This window comes from Kryptolebias marmoratus, linkage group LG3, assembly GCF_001649575.2.
Source record: "Kryptolebias marmoratus isolate JLee-2015 linkage group LG3, ASM164957v2, whole genome shotgun sequence".
NCBI classification, from domain to species: domain Eukaryota; kingdom Metazoa; phylum Chordata; class Actinopteri; order Cyprinodontiformes; family Rivulidae; genus Kryptolebias; species Kryptolebias marmoratus.
The window spans coordinates 7,232,500-7,248,009 of NC_051432.1; the positions used below are offsets into that span (position 1 = coordinate 7,232,500).

At 40.5% G+C, this 15,510-nt stretch overlaps 1 protein-coding gene across 13 annotated transcripts in view; it reads right to left on the reverse strand.

Moving 5' to 3' along the window:
- LOC108241532 (receptor-type tyrosine-protein phosphatase delta) overlaps positions 1–15,510 on the reverse strand; it is a 241,498-nt gene that overhangs the window by 164,113 nt on the left and 61,875 nt on the right. For all 13 annotated transcript variants that reach the window (XM_037974801.1, XM_037974796.1, XM_037974799.1 and 10 more), the window contains exon 4: positions 88–163. The gene's annotated coding sequence lies outside the window, so the exon portion shown is untranslated. The remainder of the gene's footprint in view (positions 1–87; positions 164–15,510) is intronic.

Here is a 15,510-nt window from a genome sequence, read left to right on the forward strand (position 1 = left end):
GCATTTGACAGTAAAGGGAGAGGAAAAAGTGTGAATGTGGGCGTGCAGGTTTTTATTTTAAGGACACCACGATCATCAGAGCTTTACCTGCTTCAGTACGTTGGTTGGCTGGGCTGCTTCATCCTTGAGGAATGAAAGAGCAAGAAATCTCCCCAGAATTCTCCTGCGAGAGGTACAGAACAGGTAAAGACAGAAAGCAAAGACGGGGCGGGGAGGGACAAAAGAAGAGAGAAGAAGTGGGAAAGAGATTAGGAACAGAGTCTTTCAGAGCTCAGTGCTTTTAAGGCCAACTCCGACTTTCAACTAAGTTCTCTGTGTTTGCCTATTGTTTCATTTGTGTGTATGTGTGTGTGTTATGTTTGTAGCATTCAGATTGAGGCTTTGAGCGGGGACCCAGAGTTCAACTACTGCAGCGGAGTTGTTGCAAAAGCAGTTTGGGTCAAATGGACAGCGCCGACTCGCCTCCTACAGTGGGAGCTTTTAAGGCTTTTAAGGCTTCCAAACCTTACAGGCTGTGAGGGGAGGAGCCCGGGTGGGAAAAGCATGAGGCACTTCAATATGAGAAGTACACACTCTGACAGATCAAAAGGGGATTGCATTAAGACACATGTGGGCATATGAGCGCAGAGGCGTGTGAAATCTAAGCACGGTTGTGTAAATGTATACACACGCACACAAATCCACAAGTCGCTTGTCCATGTTTTGGGACTGAAATGACCCCGACACTATTATTCTGAATTCTTCTGTCATCTAAGTGCAGCAGAGTGTACCAAGTCACAGCAAAAGAGAAATCACTTCAGATGTGGAGCGGGTCCCGGAGGATTAGGAAGCTGTTCCACAGTTATTCACAACAGCTATCCACCGCTGAACTTCACAACCTCTGCCATAAAGCGGGAAATTAGCTGCTTGACAACAATCAGGTTAAAAATATATTGTTTTGTCTATCCAAATTCATTTGGTGCAATGTAAATTTTGCAGTAAAACTTCTTTCAAAGCAAAACAAGATTTTTTTTTATTTTTTTAATTATCTCATTTGATGATAAATTGCACTCAGAGGTTTACACACACTCCCCCATGAGCATGAACGTCATTCCAGTTTGGGGGCTTTTAATTATTTGTTTGAACTGTGCATTTTTTATTTTTATTTTTTGGGGTGGAATGATTAAACAGCATACAGCTTCAATGATTTAAAAAGCGAGTGCACAAGTTTGATTTTGCTATGGATTTTCTCCAATGTTCACAAGGTCAAAATCATACATACAGGCTCAAATACAACCATGCCCCCGCAATAATATTTGGTTAAATGTCCTTTGCTAGCTGTGCCTCGACCGCAGGCTTTTTGTACCAGCAGGCTTCTGGCGTTCTTCTGGTTGGATATTTGACCACTCTTCTTGGCAGAATTGGTTCATTTAAATTGGTTTATTTCGTCCATTTGTGGCCTTTTAGGCAGAGTCCACAAATTCTTAGTAGGGCTGAGGTCAGGGTTTTGATGTGTTTGGTGTCATGGTAACGTTGGAACAACCCACCATCTAGATGTTAATTTGAGGTGAAGTTGTAGAGTTTGGGAGGACGACCTCCTTCTTCATTATACCATTCACACCATGTGCACCAGCACCAAAGCATGATGCTGCCACCACTATGCTTGACTGCTGGTACAATACTCTTAGGTTTGAAAAACTCAAGCTCTTCTTGTCATTGTGATGAAATAGTTTAGTCTTTGTCTTGTTTGATCATAAATATTTATCTCCAGAAAAAAATGGCTTGTCCATGTGAGCAGCAGCAAGTTTCAGCCAAACTTGAAGGTGTCACTTTTGAGGCGGGGATTGTTTATCTTGGTTGGTACCCTCTTAGTCCATGATAATTCAAAACTGGCTTCACTGTAGACGGTGATACTGGTTTTCCTGCATTTTCCATTTCATGGCAGACTTGAGCCTCGAGGGTTCCTGAACATCCAAACCACCCTCATCTCCTCCTTAGATCTTCACTGTTCCTTGGACTTTCCCATTGTTCTGAGTATTGATCAGGGCTGTCAAAAAAATCCTTTTTAAGCTGGCAAAGAGAACCTACCAGCTACAGTCAATCATGATCCCAAACATGAAGCTAACAGTTCTTAGCTTGTCAAGTTATAACATTGTAGAACCTATAGTACCACTTGTTAAATAATTTAGATGAATATATGTACTGTATGGTGTGATTCTGACCCTTTATCTGCAATAAATTCAAACTTGTGCACCCAGTTCTTGTTTTTAAAAAGTCATTTTTGTGCTGCTATTCCACCCTTGGAAAAAAATGATTCCAAAAAATCATTAAAAGCTCAGAATTAATACAAAAATCAGGCCTATGATGAACGGATGCAAACTTCTGAATGCAACAAAAAAGAAACAATAGTGCTGATCGTCCCCTTTGAAATGAAAAAGGGTGCAATGCCGAGCAGCCACCACCAGTCTGTGCTGTCACACCACTCCTGGGTTTGTGCTGCTGACCGACTTAATAAAACCGGGCACAGTCGATGATGGCAGCATACATTAAACCCAGGATCTGATGATGTAAAGATCATGAGTGATTTAACTGCAAACGACAACTGGGGCGTGTGTCATTACTGTTGCCTTTCTTGACCCATTTGTTTTTTGGGTCACACCAGCGGCGTCTTACATAACCTAATCGAAAGTCGTTTGATGAATCTTCGCCGCGACTCTCATGAACTGTGAGGGATGTGATGGATTCCACTGCTGCCCTGGCTTGCATATACAACGTGCACCGTGGCAAATGGTTGCACTTGACGTGCGAAAACCCGTTCACACTTTATTTTCAGTTGATGACACATTCCTCCTTCGATTCTTTCTCCAGTTGCATCATGTTTCTGATATAATAATCCGACAATGGTGGTAAAATCATCTTATGGATACGAATTGGTTGCCTTCCAAAGCTTTTTCTCTGTCTGTGTATTGTTTTCCTGTTGGATTTAAGTGCTGTCTGGTCTGTAGCCACCTTGTTAGCGAGACTATGCTTCACCTGTGCTGGGGCAGCAGAAGTAATTAAAGCCTCGGCAGCTTTGTGCTGGAGAGAGAAACTGGATCATGTGGAAAGCTCGTGTTGGCGCAAGCACTTTCAGTTTAAAGCTCTTGCACATAAAGCCACTAGAAGCTCTGTTTATCCAGCAGTGCAGTAGATTCCTCCTTGATTTTTTGTGCGTTAAAGTGGCACCCACAGTGAAAGCCTTTCCTCGCAGCTTTGAATCTCTGTGAAGACTCCCATGGGAACCCCTTCAGAGCAGCCCTTTGAAGCCCTTTTATGTTAATGGCTGAAGTGACTATTCAGAAAGAGTCAAAATGTTGTTCTAATTAGGAGGAAGCTCAGATGCACGTGTTGTGTCTGGACATCGTCTTCCAGGTTTCTGCTGGTGGCGGATAGGATTCGGGGGGAGAACAAGAACAGGCGCGCACAATATTTAGGTCATTTAAGTGTGTTCACGTACTGTTTTCGCACCACGAAACAAACTATTTGTGCACTGATTTGCACAGCGCTGGCCCAGATAATGTTTTGATGTCTAACCCTAACCGGGGCGGCTCAGTGGAACTAGACTCACTTTGGTTCGGCTTCACTCAGCATGTGTGAAACACTCTTCTTAGGCTTCTGTCAACTGAACTCAGCATCAAGGCAAGTGGGTAAGCAGGGCAGCCGAGTGGGCATCAAATGTCCATCTCCTAAGCCCGGGTAAAATGTAGCAGAGCACAGTGGGACCACCTCTCACACTGACACCATGCCCTACAAATTTAATCTCCACTTACACACACATGGTCAATCTGCACCATCTTTGTTGACAGTCTGGGCAAAGAGTAAACCATCTCAGCATTCATTTGCTCTCCAGAAGTGTCCTTTTTTTGGGGGGGGATATATTTCATCAGCAAATTTAAAATTGTAAACATGTTTACTCTTTTGAGGTGTGTGTGTGTGTGGAAAGCTCTGATCATAATCACCCAAAATGTTTGGGAAGTTTTCACGGGTCAAGCTGGCTACTGGGACCCTCAACTGCATGACACAAACAGCTCTGTACTTGTTACAAGTTGTTGGAGTCTGCAAGCCGAAGGTTGAGACAGTTATGTAAAGCTACAGACATCTTATGTTGACACCCCCCCACGAGAGTGATCAAACATTTTCACAAGTTGTAGGATTTAAATGTATGCATGGTAAAACTGCAAGTGCAAATCTTCGCTTTAAAGTCTATCGGTGGGCAACCAAGTAACTGCTTTTGTCTGTGGGTATGTGTGCATTGGATTGTTTGTGTCTGTTAGCAAAATCTCTGGAGAACCAGTGGGCAGATTTTAATGAAACTCTCAGAGCGGAATCATTGGATGTACTTCCACAACTGATTAACTTTTAGAGTCAACTTGAGTCAAGATGGCAGCCAAAGCTAATCAAACTTAGCAATCACAAAATGGTTGTAAATCTGTCAGGTTTTCCAGATATTGAGCTAAAAATTGGTGTGCTAGCAGCTGGAAGTCATCCCCACCATATACTCCAAGTGCTTCACATTGCAGAACTGTTTGTCTGTTAGCAAAATATTGAGTTATTCATAGCATAGATTTTAATAAAACTCTTAGGATATATTTATTGGATATAGATCTACAACTGATTGAGCAACTGAGACAGCAAATATTTCTAGGCAGAAAAAAAATCCTAAAACTTTGAAAGTGAGACAGTTCAGATCTTTGAAGTGGGGTTTTGTAGAAAGGTTGAGCACAATTAGTATCCTACCTGTTGTAGATAACGTTTTGACATACCTCAGTTTGGAGGAATAAGAGTTTAATTACAGCCAGATGAACAAGCTAACAGCTAGTTAGAGTGGGGCCATGACCAAAATGGACTGACGATGTCTTAAACCAACTTGATTTTTTTTTTTTTTTAAAGCAGTTTATACGAGCACCATTTAATCCTTTTACTTTGCTGTCAGTTTTACATTACACAATATTTTCAGCAAAAATCTTTTGATATTCGTGCAGGAACTGCCCCAGTCTGCACCAGAAGCTATACAGCTTGCTGCTGTTGCTGCTGTTTGGGCTCACTAATAAACACAGAAATCTGTAAAAAACCAAAAAAAAAAACCAAACAACAACTGTGCAAAATTAACAGCAATGTAAAGGTTTAAAGGTGGCACAGCGGCCTAGTGGTTAGCGCTGTCGCCTCCCAGCAAGAAGGTTGCTCTCCCTGTGCACACATGGGTTTACTTCGGGTACTCCGGTTTCCTCCCACAGACCAAAAACATGCATGTTAGGTTAATTGGTGAATTCTTAAATTGGCCCTAGGCGTAAATGGTTGTTTGTCTCTACGTGGCTCCTCTCCCACAGTGACTGCTGGGAATAGGCACCAGTTCCCTGTGACCCGGAATGGAGAAGCGGGTAAAAGAAAATGGATGGATGGATGGATGGATGGATGGATGGTAAAGGTTTATCAATAAGTTTTAGCAGAAGGTGTTCTGAACTGAATTAGCTCGTAAATCTGGTCAAAGTTAATCTATTTCTCCAACATATTTCAAAAAGCTATCTACAACAGGTAAGATATTAACCTCTTATAAAGTGTACACAGAACTCTACTTCAAAAGATCTGAGCTATTGCATTAAGCATATACATCTAGAATTAAAAAAGAAAATAATTCCTCGTAATGCTCTGATGTGTCTCCATGTCTTGGTTTGACAGACCAAATGCAACAGACTGCCTTGGGAGCTGAAACCAGATAGTTTAAATTTTATACCTCAGTGAGCATTGTTTGACATTTATCTCCAGCAGACATCTAAATAAGAAAAATGAGCAAGCACATATGAAACTTTGTGCACCATCCAGACACATGGAAATCTTGTCTCAAACTTCAAACTCCTGTGAACATTATAAAACAATAGTTCTTACTTTTTTATTTCTTTAATCAAGAACCAAGATGCAAACACTGAAGTAAATCCATTCTGGAGCAAATTTTCTTACAAACAACCCCCCCTACCCCAAGTAGGCACACTCAGGTACAAATCTTTGGCAGTCAAGTTGCAGCAACATTTCAAGTAATCTCAGTTACTTCATGTAATTTCAGACGCATAAGATGCTCAAATCCGGTTCTGTGTGGGACAAACCATCTGCTGCCAGTCTCAAAATAAGTAAGTAAAGTAAGTAAGTAAGCTTTATTTCTATAGCACTTTTCACAGACCAGGGTCACAAAGTGCTGCACAAATGTAAAATAAGATAATTAAAACAACATACAAACAATAAAACACAATATTACACTAAAAAGCAATCTTAAAAAAGTGGGTCTAAGTTGTTTCCTGAAAGTGTCAATACAATGTAGAGATCGAATAGTGCAAGGTAGCTCATTCCACAGGCGCGGCGCCACAGCTTTGAAAGATCTGTATCCTCGAGTCTTGAAGAAGGTCCGAGGAACCATCAGCAAGTTCAAATTGGACGACCTGAGGCTCCTAGTCGGAAAATAAGGCTGGATGAGGTTTTTAATGTAGGTATTTGTGATTCTGGCGCTACGTCTGGGGTAGTACTAATCAAACTTTGAACATATTTTTGCTGCTTCCTGATACTTTCGAGCTAATGGTGCTGCAGACTATAGTCTTCCTGCGTTTCATGGAACCGTTGTGCCTGAAATCATCAACCTTACAAAAACAGCACATTTGGAAAAACCTGGCTGCTGCAGAATTTGTGCCTGTGAGAGACCTTGCTGATGCAAGATAATGCATTGTGCTGTTGTGTTAACACTTCCTTTGGATTCCAGATACTGAAGCAGAGTGTCTCATATGTGGTTTGTTCTTTTCTTTAAGATCATCATTTCATAACATATCACATATCAAAACTCCCTCTCAGATAAAGGTAACATGGTATTCAGTGACACTTATTTGCTATACAGACTTCTACGCGTGGCTGCAAACCAGCTTATCTGTTCTGTTATTCCTCTGTAAAGTGGTCTGTGCCTTAGCTTTGTTTTTAAAAAAGTAAATGCACAAACATCTTAGTTTGATGCTGTAAAAATCAATACAAATTCATCTGAAAACTTTGACACACTAGCGCAGAACATATTAAATAAACAATCGTTAAGAATGTAAAGGTGTAGGTCAGATCCAGTGGAGTTCTGTGGAATGGTTATGAACAATTAATATCTTACCTGCTGTAGATAGCTCTTAGCATCTTAGCTCATAGCAAACTGCAATTTCAAACATTTCATAGCAATTCATGTAAACGCTATTTGACCTGTTCAGAAGTAGACATTTTTCAAACTGATGTTGTTCAGAGCAATCTACAACAGGTAACATTTTAAATATTCATGACTTTTCCACATAAACCCACTTCAAACGGTCTGAACTATTGCTTTAAGGGGAAAAAATAATGGCAGATTACAAACTACTATTCTAACATGAGATCAGAGATAATACCTTAGGGGTGCAAATACATATATTTATTTTTTTATGTTTCGGAAAGATATTTCAAATAGCAGCACTGTTCTTATATCAAAATACTATTGTGTTATTTTCTTATCCCAGAACATCTTTTTAAACAAGCATATTAAATATTTTCTGTTTTCTGTTCAAAGTCAGTGAGCCGAGTTCTGCAGAGGACACAAATCTGTGATTACATACAGTAAGTATCAATACTAACAGAGAGCAAAGCTTGTAAACAACAACATGAGGGGATGTATTCACACTGTAACCTGCATGTAGCAGATCACAGTGTCTGATAGGTGTCTTAGATAAATACTATTGTAATGCCACTGTCAAAAGCAAAAGGGCGATAATGTTTTTGCCCGTGTCTGTCTGTGTGTGTATTTGTCTGACTGTCACGTTAACAAAATTTTGCATGAACCAGTGGATAGATATTAATGAAACTCTCAAAAAGTAACCATTGGGTGTACATCTATAAGTGATCAATATGGCCTCCACAGCTAACTGACCCTAACAAACACAAACATAACTTTTCCAACTTTACAGATACTGAGCTACAATTTGATGTGGTAGTAGCAGAGCGTTATCTCCAACATGTACTCTAAGCGCTACACATTCCCAACACACAGTCTGAGCACTAACAGATCATGTGAGATCATGCAAGATATAACAGGAGAAGGTACCCAGAATGTTATTTTTTAAATTTGACAAAAACGGCTACAACTCCCTCATTTTCCATCATAAGATGCTCTTAGTCTAAAACTCTGGCATAGAAGGTGATGGTTTATGGGCATTTCATCAATGAATGCTTGGCCTATTATGTATTTTGTTATGACCGGATAACAGATATAAACTCTCCCAATATTTGTGTCTCTTTCTGTCTGTCTGAGTTTCAGAGAGCCTATGTGGGAAGTTGCAATCAGTAATTTTCTGTTTCTGTAAAGAAAAAGAGACCCTTTGTACACTCTCGGAGCCCCAAGCACACACCCTTATTGAAAGTAAGTGTCTGCATCCAAGTGTTGTGTTTCCACATAATGTCAATGTGAAACTGAGACAATAAACACCTCCAGATACTGTTGACCAGCAAATAAACAAATGACAGTCATTGACATAGGACATGTTGAACTGCACAGATTTTTGTAACCAGCTGAATCATCTGAAATTAAAGCAAGTTTGAGAGAGACTTTTGGAAAACACAACTGAGGGCCTCCTTGTGTAAGCAAACTGTTAAGGGTTTATGCCCCACAACTCTCAGTGATCTCATTTGCACTCTTTGATGAGCGCTCTGTCTGCAGACTAATTACTCAGGAAGGAATGGCAGATTCAAAAAAGACTTGATCCGTTGGTGACTCAAGCAGAGCCCAACCCCAACCTGAATAGAGCAAAGGCTAATTAGACCTGATCCAAAAGGTCAGTTAATGAACAGCAGCAGGTGGAAAAGAGCAGAAATAAAGTAATTATAATCTTCTCTACAAAGTAAAAGTACTAGTTCCACCAAATGAACTGAATTAAAAGCTCTTAAATGAATACATAATAAAAAAAAAAACATGGCACAGTGCAGGCTTTTTTCAAATACTACCATATAGAAAATGTACATAATGACATGCAAGCCTAAAATCAACGACAGCTTTTACAGACTTTTTCTTAACTTAATTAGACTTCATTTCAACTCATGTATGGCTGACAGGCAAGTTTAGCGTATAGCTGGTAAAAAAAAATGAACTGTATAACCTCCACAGATGTCACATCACGTGTCAGTCTTGCATTAAAAGCTTGGTGTGCGGCTTCTTGAAAAATTAATCATCCAGGTTTAAGTGCAATCCTGTGTTTCCGCTGTTCAAACAGCAAAATCAGTCCATTTTCACACATCTGTAAGGTTGGACAAATTGTAAGAGACAGATGGGGACTCAGAATTGACACACCAGTGGGAGAGATGCTTTCTTGTGCCTCTCCTAATATAACTGAAGTGAGATTTTGCTCAAAATCCCATGGCATGCAGGTGCCTATATTAATATAGATTTAAGACACCAAGGCAATGGAGTCAAGGAATAAAAGTGAAGATGACCCAGGCTGCTTTAATATGGTGTTTAGGCCCCCTTCACACCAGACAATAATAACCCTGCTACACTCTCCACGACCTCCTTAATCTATTAGAATCTGGTTGGATTGCAGCAAATTTGGATAACCTCCTACAGTGTAAAGGCAAGTGTGACATTGTTACACTGTTAGTACTTGCTAAATAGAATTTTCCCTGCTATTTTGCTAATTTCCATGCCCTCAAGAAGCTCTTCTGCGGCCGCACAGTGATACATCTGTAGCATGATGATACTACACTATACACACCTATGACCACACCATTCCCCGAACATCATTCTGGCATGACTCTCTCAGACTGTGTCAAGATACAGTTAGAATATCAAGCCATGCTAGAACAAGCTACAGCCATGTAGCGCATATCGCATTTGCGCTAGGCTGCTTAAACAACCTCGTCATAATCTGAAGAATTTTTTCTATATGGGCCCTGCAGTGAAATCATCAAAATTGTTTGTTCTGCCATGATGATAAGGCTTTACCATCATGGCAGAACTACTACCTCGCTTTACAGCACAAAGGCACATCAAGCGTGGGTTGACTTCAACCCCACTTTCTGCCTCAGTCCATTTAAAAATCACACCGAGATGGCCAGGAGGCGCCTAAGTCCTGGCTGGAGGTGTCTTGTGAAAGAGCCTATCGTTGGTGAGGTAACTATGATTCTCAAGCACAGGCTAGCACGTTCAGGGGGTAGCCAGGCCAAGACTAGAGTCTGATTAAAGCAGCAGGACAGCTGCATCCAAAAGGCAATCTATGATCGGACAGGGCACAGAGAAACAAGTTAAGCAGGAAAATGGAGGGGACACCCTACTACAGTACAGGAGAACGACAGAATGAAGAAAAAGGCTCGGTTTGCATGTCCTGACAATTTATACAACCTATTGCCAAAAAATGATACAACTATTTAACTGATTTTAGTGGAAATTTCTCACTTTCAGCAGGAATCACACAACAGCACAATGAACTGACAAAGGAATCTTTGTCATACAACTTGAGGAGTAAATATAGATCATAAGACTATCTAATTTAAGCTGCGAGGGCTTTATATGTGTGGGAGGTTTCTGGGCCTCCAGTTTCAGCCGTGCTGTGGAGGATGAAACCCCATTAAGCAGTTTGAGAGGATACAAGTGAAGGTGTTTTCTTTAAGGAACCTTCACCATATCCACTCTTCTTCCTTTTTTCTTCCAACAGGCCCAGTCATCAGGACAAAAAATTATGAGCCAGAATGGCCAGTCCTGCTTCAAATTCTTGATGACCAAGCTATGTTGATATGTTGGGGCCCACGTCATGGATATGCCACCTCTCTACTCCACCCAGGACACTAACATGCTGCTACCACAAAAATAAACCACTATGATCTTGCTGCAGATGTTGTGTGCATGCGCAAAACTGTCATGAACCTATCATGCTTTATTCATCTTAATGGGGAGCCAGCTGCATCTTTAATAGGCTACTGAAGACTTTACCAAGACCCTGCAAAGATCATCCCCATTCTGGATGATTCTATACATTGTAGCAGGGTTATTATCCTATGTGAAGGTGGACCTAATAATTTAAAATTCCCAATTTGTTCACTTAGCTTTAAACAATATTGGTTGAAACTGCATACAAAAGCATGTATGAATCCTACGACAATAAACAAAAATGAGCTCAGTGATATGAAGCACAGCTACGATAGAAAGTGGCTGTTACCAATTTGCTTAACAACAAATTATGTGCAGTGATATGACACAGATTACACCATGAAAAGGTGTCATGTCTTAGTGAAAATACATTTTAAAATTCCACCTAACACAACTAGCAAATCATTGTGCCTGTTCTCCAGAGAAGATGATCCCGTTGTGTGCTTGGGGCAGGCTTGAAGACTTGAAAATATGGTGACAACTGAAGTATCACTTCATAGGTGCAACAAATTACTCAGTGATGTCCTACTTTTAAAGACATATTGGACCCCGCTGCGCTGGGGGCCAAGAGAGCGGCTGACTGAAGACGTGAAGCAAGTGGAAGAAAGTGTCTCCAACACAGAGGTGAAGCGAGAAATATGGAAAGAGCGTTACAGTGTAAGAATAGAGAGGCAGATGTGGAGAATTATGGCAAATGATAAAAGGGCAAATGAGATATAACGGTGAAGAACTTCTAAAGAGGAGGAACTTTAGCAGAATTTTACCCTCTTCCATTTGATCACTTATCATCTGTGAGAGGCAAAATTACACAGAACATCTAATCCTCTTTTCACAGGTAACATCAAATTCTCTCAGCTCTAACATCTCAATGCTTACACTGCTTTTCTCATTAGGAGCCTTCAAAGCTTCGGATAAGTAACGCCTGACATTTTTCTTTCTGAGGAAGACGACACGAAGCTTTAATATGGGCTGAATAAATAGAAGGAGGTGGCAGAATGTCACCACTGTGGGTTAGGAGAGACCAAGATGACCTGACACCTGGTTATTTCTTGCTTTTGACGAGGTTGTAAATGTGAGGCTGGTGTAGGATTCCCACGAGTGCTGAATGGGAATGCTGGGGCAGAGCTTGAATGGCCACAAGATGACTTCAACAGGCATCCTAATGAAGCCTCTCAGTCCCACTGCGAAAGTGACACACTTTTTTCCTTTCTCTCTCCTTTTTTCCTTTCATTTCTAACTGATACCGATGCCCTAAATTCTTAATAGGGGAGAATATGCATAAATTTAATTAAAATGAGTAAAATTATCAGTATAGATACTGAAATCTCTACCCCCGCCCTCCTTTTTTTCATACCATTAGTTGTCGGGTTTGCTTGGACTCCTGCGTGTGCAGAGTCTGATGGGGTCAGTTTTCATTCCCGAGAGAAAATGTCACAATGAAAATGGTAAATTACAATAACACAAATGAACTTTAACTTTAAAGGACAAATTTGGATTAAAAAGATGTTTTAGCTGTGTGTGTGTTTGTGTGTATTTATGTTCTGTACCAATCTTTTCCCTGATTTTTAAACCTAAATGAAATTTCTCTGTGGCTTATTTTGATCAGTTCTCTATTAGAAGTACTAAAAGGATTTGAAGTTCATGAAGGTTCGTGATGTAAAAGCTAACAGACTGGTCTAAACTGTAAAAAAATAAAGAACTCTTTCAAGATTGTAAGCCTTTTATGAAATATCTTGCAACTAATTGTGCAGTATTCAGACACCAACTGCAAACATGGAAAACATGAGTCAGCTAGGGTAGACAGAATGTCAACTTTTTCTTTTTTTTTTTTAAATTTGGTCTACTCTTGTCAGAGTATAGCTTTCAAACAGAAAAAATAATTATAACCCAAATTAAAGCATCTTTTTCTAGGCGACCTTGAGTAAGGCAACAAAAAGGAAACTTTCTTCTCCTTGTTTTCGTTCTTAGTTCATGCACCTTAAGTAAGAATTACGCTTTTGCATGTCTACAAGACTGCTACAAGGTATTCACAATGTTATCATGGTTGGTAAAGATGTATGCACACCAGCCATTTTTTGCAGCTGCAGGGTCTTGTCAGGAGTGCTTATTTGTGGAGAGAGCACACTTTGAATATTTTTTTCAAGGTACTCTGAGCAGATAGGATAAGATCAACTGTCATTCATGGAGAACATGTATAACTGGAACTACATTGAGATAAGCTGAAACTGTTAGTAAGTTTGTTCGGTCACCATTTTTTAAAGCAAAGTTGTAAGTTACATTACAGTAACATGATTATTATACAAATTGTATAGAATATGATATAATATAATGCAACAATTGATAATACAATACAAGACGCAATGATAAATTGATTTTCTCTGTAATGAAAAGCACAAGTGTGGAATGGAAGAGAGTTATGCAGTGATAATCGCTCCTGTGGAAAGTTGGCTCACAGCTTTAGGAAGTGACCCTTGAGTTTTGTTGTTGTCATTTGTCCAGATTCCACCCATTTGATAATGAAAAAAATCAAGGGACCTGGCTTTAGTAGGACCCCAACATGATGATGGCTGTCTATAGATGCATGTGCCAGGTGTGGCAGGGTGTTGTCTTGTTGGAAGACTGAGCAAGGTTGATGTCACAGAAGGGTAAGACATGCAGAATATACTCTCAGGGTCTCCTGAATCACCACCAGCGATCCCCTATGGTTCCCTACGGAGAACCATAGGGGATGACTTCAGGTCATCGAAGTCATCCCCTATGGTTCTCCGGGAGTAGCATCAATATGTCTCTCTACGACTTTGGCAGAACTGGTCCTTTCAGCGTTTCTATATGCATACACAATGATCATCCATGCTAACAAAGAGCCAAGATTTAAACAGAATAAAATACCATTAAACATCAGTCCATGTCCTTTGGTTACAACAACACTCCAAACACATCTGCCTGTGCTCTGGTGTTAATGGCAGCCTATTGATGGGATGGTGAACCTGTTGTGAAGGCATTGAGATACAGTGGAGGATGGGATGAAGTGTTATATAGAGTCCAGTACCTGTGTCTGGATGACAGACACACATTTCAAAGGATGAATGGATAGAAGGACAGTACAACAATTCTTCCTTGGAGTGGTCTGCATTGAGAGACTGGGACCTTCAAGATTTATGTGGGGGAGGCTCTCTTGTACCCATTGGTTCCAACTTTGGGCCACTGTGACATATATAAGCCTCATATGCTGGGTAATTGCATAATACGACCACCTAGTCTGATGCAAACCCACAATGTGACCACATATACCCTCTGGTGCTTATTCTAGACATGCTAGCTCCTTGCAAATTGGATCATTTACATATCCATTATTGGATATGTACGAAATTTCACCCAAATCAGGCCATTCCTTCTGGGTGCAAAACTTTTTTTTGTCATGCAGTGTATTTCGACATTAACATCTCTTAGAAGACCTATATTCTACTGTTGCAGACTTCAGGTTTTGATAACACTTTTGAGATCTGCCTTCAGGTTCCTTGAGCTTAAATGATAAAGAACCTGCAGCTCACACTGGCTCCAGATCATTTCTCTCAGGGTCCCACAATTTTGCCATCGACTGACCCAAGTGTGCAGTATTTTTAGTTGTTGATTTTAAGATTGTTTGACGTGCAAATCTGAGCAGTGCAATCAGTGATTCCTGTCCACCATGCAGTGTGTGCACCATGGAACTGACTGATCTACAAATTTAAAATCAAGGTTGCTTTTTTTAAAACCACAATGTCTTGTTTCTGTGTGAAATACAAAGCAGGTGACAATGGGATATTGAGTTTTTTAAATAGTTTAAGTGCACCTCTGACAAGCTGGTCTGACTAATGAATAACATTCCAAATTACTTTGTGATTAATGGGTAAGAGTCACTAGTAAAATGGTAATTACTTTTTGATAAGTAACAAGCAATTAGGTTCACTTTTCACCAACCTTGCCTAAAGCTATTATTCACTTAGAACCTCAATGAAAAATACCCCTGAACATGTTGATACATAGCTTTCCAAGGTTTTCTTCTATAATTTCACACTTTGGTGGTAAGATGGAGGGTTTTTTTCTGCTCTGATGGAATTCTTGCTTCACATCAGGAAGGAGGAGTAGATTACTCCTGTCACTGCTCCTGTAGCTGCACAATCGTGCAAGAGTGCATGTGCACACACGTGTTTGTTTCTTCTCGAGTATCTGCTGTCATCCAGCTGGTGAAAAACGAGGTGCATATAAGTCATCCAGTGAGAGGTAGTCACTAATAGGATAGAGGCTGCTCCCTCTTCGCTACTGGAGGAACTGACATACACACAACTAGTGTACACACACATACACGCCCCCCCCCCCACACACACACACACACACACTCACACACACACACACAAAGACGCAAGCCTCCGCAGAAATGAGCTATAGCCTTATTACCCACTGCACTTCCTTGCAGCTTGTGTCCTCCCATAAAGGTACAACATCATTTCTATTCTCACATATCCATCCATCCATCCATCCATCCATCCATCCATCCATCCATCCATCCATCCATCCATCCATCCATCCATCCATCCATCCATCCATCCAAATTG